The sequence below is a fragment of the Puma concolor genome, chromosome E1, assembly GCF_028749965.1.
Source record: "Puma concolor isolate L17-30 chromosome E1, mPumCon1.1.hap2, whole genome shotgun sequence".
NCBI classification, from domain to species: Eukaryota; Metazoa; Chordata; class Mammalia; order Carnivora; family Felidae; genus Puma; species Puma concolor.
Genome location: NC_141680.1, coordinates 18,048,507 through 18,054,506, shown reverse-complemented (window position 1 = coordinate 18,054,506; position 6,000 = coordinate 18,048,507). Strand labels below are relative to the sequence as shown.

Here is a 6,000-nt window from a genome sequence, read left to right as displayed (position 1 = left end):
AATTGTTCTGGAGTACATTTTTATGCATAAGTCTCACATATTTATCTCACTGCTTACTAGTTGAAGAATCAAGATTTTTTTTTTTAAGTTTACTTATTTATTTATTTTGAGATTTTTGAGATAGAACCAGTGAGGAAAGGGCGGGGAGGGGGTGGAGAAGATCAGAAGAGGGCTCTGTGCTGACAGTAGAGCGCTCTGTTGGATCTAGAACTCACTAACCATGGGATCATGACCTAAGCCCAAGGAGGCTTAACCTACTGAGCCACCCAGGTGCCCCAAGAACCAAGATTTTTTTTTTTTATAACTGCAGTTCAGGCACACTTTTTGGTTCTTGAATAAAACTGCTCTCTTTATAGCCCACTGAAGGGAGTTCCTCTAAAAAAATTTCTCACCACACAAAAAATTGAAAGCTCTATTCGTTTCTTGCATCAGGACCCGTAGGACTCTTTAGTTTGTTTACTGCTCACGTTTCAACAACTTACCTTCACTCAACCTACCAAAAACTTCTCAAGAATTTGTCTCTTTCCTACCATTACCAACATACAGGGTGGTTTAATCTGTATTCGCAACTCTTATTACCGTTCCAAAAATTACTATAAACTTTTAGAATCTCAAATACTCAACTATATACTGATGACGCTGACCAGTTTACCTCTGCATTCCACGGAGGGGTTGAATTAAGATGTGTAAGAATGGGATGTTCTACATGTCAGGGCAAGCTTCTTATTCGTAAGGTTATGGGGGGGGGGGCGGATGTTTTTGGAAGAGAGAAGGAGAAGGAGAGCAGATAAGCTCTTCTTAGATTTCAGGGTGAAATGAATGCACCTGACACCCGCGTGGCAGAAGAGTTCAGCCAGCTGAGCGAGACAGGGCTGGACTAAGACTGGGACTCTGGGCCACCCGGGAAGACTCCGCCCAGTGTAAGCACTCGCGCGCTCCCGAGAGGGCGCGCACGCGTACGCAGTCTTGTCTCGCGCAGGGTCGGGCCTGTCAGGCGGGAAATCTCGCGAGATCGGAGACTGGGATGACTGTCGGGAGGAGGGGAGTGGTGTCGGGGAAGGGGGGGGAACCTGGGCAGCGGCCGGGCTCTGTGGCTTCAGGGCTTGGAGAGAGAGAGAGGGAGGGTGGCAAAGGTAGTGAGTTGGTGCCGCCGCCTGTCTAAGGAGAGAGGAGGGGTCCCGCTTGCCTGCGCCCTTCACGGGCCGAGAGCGCGAGGCACCGGCGAACCTCTGAGGCCTCCCGGCCCCTGGGGACCCCGCCCCGCCGCCGGCCGGCCGGCCCGCGGCCTCTCTTCCCTTTGTGAGCGCCCCCTTCCCAGGGGTGGTGGTGGTGGCGGAGGGCTGTGCGTGGGCCCGCCCGCCGAGGGGCCGCGGCGGGGGACGAGAGGGCCTCGGCTGTGTGAGGACGGGAGGCGGCCGAGGCCCGGGCCGGTTCCCCCGAGGCGGCGGCGGCGGCGGCTCCCAGCACTTCCCCGCGCCATCTTAGCTGAGCCCAAGCGCTGAGGGCGCCTCCTCGACCCCGGTCGTCCCCTCGCCCCCTCCCCCCCTGCCCCTTGTCGCAGAGCTTGGGCTGGGCGGCTTGCTGGGGCTCCGGGGGGGGGGGGGCGGCGGTCGGTCGCCAGGCCCCCTCCTCCTCACTCCTCGCCCTCCAGCGTAGCGGCTACCCGAGCGCTGCAGGGGGCTGCGCTTGCCTACTCCGCCCAGACCTGTCGGCGAAAGGGTAAGGGCACCTCTGCTTTGGGAAAGGGAGACATGGAGGGGGCGGGGAAATTCGGCCCACTCGGGCCTCTCCGAGTAGAAGGGATGTGGGGGTGGGGTAGGGAGAGAGACAAGGAGGGTCTGTGATTCTGTGGGTGGGGTGAAGAAGCTGGTGAGCTGGGCGCCCTCCCGTTTTGAGGGGCAAGAGCAATTACATTTCTCTTTCCTGAGGGTCACCGGAAGGGGTGGTGGAAGGGGATGTCTCGAGGAAGGTGTGGCTCTCATGGAGAGACTGGGTTGCTGTGCACCCCGATTTAAAGGCGCGAGGTCCCTTTCCTTCTCTTCTGATCCCTCTGCTCCTCCCTCTCCTCCTTTGTAGTGTCTGTATTCTTGGGAAGGGTAGCCTGCTGGATGGATTCCACCCCCGCTCAGGAAATCTATACTCCTGTAGGGGTGATGGAAGCGTTTCTCCCCCCTACCCTTCCCCCTTCCCCATCCTTTAGTCTACTGCAATGCTGCAGAAGTCCAAGGCAGTTTCTTCATACACAGGCCCGTGTATACACTGAAGGGAGGGGGAGCAGGAGTGGGAAGTAATGGCGCTTCCCTTGGAAAGGTTACCCTTTTCCCTTGGTTTTAAATCGATAACAGTACCGGTTTAATATTCTTCCCCTGAGATCTGTCCCTGGGAAGCATATCTGTTCCTGTTGTTATTGTTGAGAAATATGGTCTCTGGAGAGGGACCCTGCCATGTTCGAACAGTTTTGATGTCTCTCTCTCGCTTTCTTTTTAAACACTAGATTGACATTTTGTGTGTGTGTGTGTGTGTGTGTGTGTGTGTGTGTGTGTGTGAATACATTGGGTTTTCACTGGGATTCAGATGAAATGATTTTGTACTCTTTCATGTCCCTCTCTTTTTTTCTTTTGTGACTTTTGTAGTTTTTCAAGAATTATTAAAGATTAATGCATACAGGCAGGCCGTTTAATGGACCTTCGTTCTCTTTGAGCTGTGAATTTTTAGGGTTAATGCTATTTGTATAACATTGAAATTGGAATTTTCTGAAAATGATTAGGTTACAAACCTTTCTGTGGAGATGCTTTGTTAAGGAAATGAAAAAGAAGACATTAATTTGCCTAATTATTCTGTGAAAGGATCTGTGTTATGTAGTCATTTTCCACTTCTTTTGCTTCATGTCATATTTATTTAAAAGAAATCATCTGGTTTACAGTAGTACTTGTTTTTAGAGTAGAAATAAATAAAAATAAAAATTTTAACATCCTGGAAGTGTGTTGCAAAGTGCTTTTTGTGATCAAAGAATAGTCTTGAAGTCTACTGTTCATACTTTTTTTCTTTAAGTGTTTAGATTTACTGATGAAATGATTTAAAAATGTCTCATATATAAAAGTTCGTAGAATTACTTTTTTTTCCCAAAGCAGTGAAGACTAAAATATGTACAGATATGAGTTGTTTTGATATTTTACTAACAAGTTGCATTTGGTGTTTAAGCTTTGCTTAGTGGGTGACTTATTTTAAAATACCTCTGGATGTCATCTACATTTAATGTTACCCATCAGACGTTTTTTGGTGTGTTTGTTGCATTTTGAAACCTGTTTTAAGACAGGGATTTAAAGATGTTAGTAGTAGTAGTTTTAGGCAACAATTTAGTTTCTGTCATTTCATGATTTTGATATAAGGAGGCACATTAATGATATGTTAAATCAGTTTTATTATTTTTCTTCGGAAAATGGAATTCTCCTTGCTTTCTTTATTTCGTTTTGATTTTTATCTAAATTTATTTTGACTTAAACAGCACTTCTCATTTGAATTTTTATTTCATGGTACAAAGCTGCCATGTGTGTAGAGTTTTGGTGTATAGAGTTTCTCCCTATATGGGAAATTATGCCGTAAAGTTTAATTCTGTATGTTGTTGATAATTCATATATATTGTCACGTATAAACCCAAGCATACTGCTCAGCAGAGAATGATTATGTTTTTGTCTTGAAAAGATGCAGGCAGAGAAGATTTGTCAGTGAAGGCTACAAAATTTAGAGAATATACACAGAATGTACGTAAACTTCTTGCTATACTTCAGCATGCTAGAACTAAGAGAGACTCTTAAGAACAAGTAAAAAGAAACCCCGTTTTCCATAGCTGGTAGGAATTCTGAAAGTGGTAAAAGTATCTTCTTTACCAATTATATAAATTCATTATTAAGGAAAAACTGCCTGAGGGTTATTTCGGCTGACCTCTGATGCCACTGTCAGAGAATACTGAGATCTGGGTTTGGTTGATTCCAGTTTAGTATGGTACTTAGGTTTCTAAATAGTTCATCTACAAAATGGCAGTGTACATCACTTCCTGTTCTTTCACAACTGACTCTTTCTCTGGATTCCCTTTTAATGACTTAACTTTTGGCATTCTGATATCTGATTTGTTAATTTCGTTATAATTCTCATGTTTTATAGATGGAAGAATTTCTAAGAATCAACTGGGTTTAATAGTCTAATATTATCTTGACAGTAACCTACCTTCCAAACTAAAAGATAGTTTCTCAAACATATTTAAACTCTGAGAGGTTTTAGAGAAATAGAACAATGTACAGAACAAAAGTATGAGTAAACTGAATGGAAGATTATTACTGTATTTTCTATAGTATAGATTTGAGGAGAACTATGGATATGGCAGTTACTTGAATGTGTGTTAATATTAAACAACCTTTCTGTATATCGAGGCACATACGTATTTGGTCCCATGTTATGTCAGTCCATTAATAAGAAAGAAGCTGATTAGTTATAGAACACCAGGAAGACTAAATGCTGTTATTAACCATAAAGAGAATAATTTATTTTAGTAATTTGCTCATACTTAGTGGATATAAATACTTAGTAACTTCAGAAATTTTCTAGGGGCCAACAGTTGGCATTGAAATTAGATTTGAGATTAATCTGTTATTCACATTACCAGGAAATAAATTCTGGGTTTTTCATCTGACTGATTTGTGTATTAAAATCAGTTAATTTTTTCTTTGTATCACTTTTGGTTATCAGTAGTCTCTATTATAATAATTGCATTCATACTAGTTTAACCTTTTAGAAATTAGGAGGTTTTGGGGTGCCTGGGTGGCTCAGTAGGTTAAGCCTAGAGGCTTAACTCTTAACTCCTGATTTCGGCTCAGGTCATAATTCTCACTCCCCTTCTCTCTGCCTGCCCCCCCCCCCCCCCAAACTAAATAAACTTAAAAAAAAAAATTAGGAGGGTTTTTTGGTATGTATTAACTGATGTTCAGAATCATGTATGAATGAGTCTTTTCTAAAAAGTGTTATTTCTGTAGTCAACTTCTTGCGAAAAATTGAGATTGATCTGTTAAACAGAGTGCCAACGTTACATTTATCTGCTTTTAGGTTTTTATACTTGTTATGGCTGGATTTTAAAAAATATTCTTCAAGATTTCTGAGGCGCCTGGGTGGCTCAGTTGGTTAAGCATCTGACTTTGGCTCAGGTCGTGATCTCGCGGTTCGTGAGTTTGAGCCCCACATCGGGCTCTGTGTTGACCGCTCGGAGCCTGGAGCCTGTTTCGGGTTCTGTGTCTCCTTTTCTCTCTGCCCTGCCCTGCTCACGCTCTGTCTCTCTTACTCTCAAGAATAAATAAACATCAATTAAAAAAAAATATTCTTCAAGATTTGAAATTCTAAGATGTGAGAAAGATACAAACCTGTATTATTCCATTCCATTCCATTGTTGGGTTGAAATATTTTAATTTTTAGTGGTAAAAATTGATGTTTAATTTCATTAAAGATGTCTCAGACCTTCTAAAAAATCCACATGAATTAAAAAGTTGTATGGAGGGACTAGAAACAGTTCTTAAGAAGAAAAAAATTTTTTGACATTGTATTTTATTGTTTTGAGAGACAGATTGCTGTGTAGGGAAGAGGCAGGGAGAGAGGGGGAGAATCCAAAGCAGGCTGTGGGCTTTGAGCGGTCAGCATAGAGCCCCATGCGGGGCTCGAACCTATGAGCACAAGATCATGACCTGAGCCAAAGTTCGACGTTTAACCTACTGAGCGACCTAGGCACCTTTTTTTTTTTTTAAGTTTATTTATTTAGAGAGAGAGCACACTTGTGTGCACATGCACACCAGTGGGGGAGGGGCAGAGAGAGGGAGAGAGAATCCTAAGCTGTCTCCACACTGTAGTGTAGAGCCCAATGTGGGCTTGAACTCACATAAATACCTGGCATGTAAATAAAAGTATAGATATATAGCCTATTAAAAATGCCAATGTCAGTGTAAACAACTCATTCTTTTT

At 43.3% G+C, this 6,000-nt stretch overlaps 1 protein-coding gene and 1 pseudogene across 1 annotated transcript in view; one reads left to right on the top strand and one right to left on the bottom strand.

Moving 5' to 3' along the window:
• The first annotated feature begins 1,031 nt into the window (after positions 1-1,031).
• The window catches only part of TAOK1 (TAO kinase 1), a 147,471-nt gene continuing 142,502 nt past the window's right edge, over positions 1,032-6,000 (top strand). The window contains exon 1 of the mRNA XM_025917974.2: positions 1,032-1,719. The gene's annotated coding sequence lies outside the window, so the exon portion shown is untranslated. The remainder of the gene's footprint in view (positions 1,720-6,000) is intronic.
• LOC112855108 (L-lactate dehydrogenase A chain pseudogene) overlaps positions 1,482-6,000 on the bottom strand; it is a 39,865-nt pseudogene continuing 35,346 nt past the window's right edge.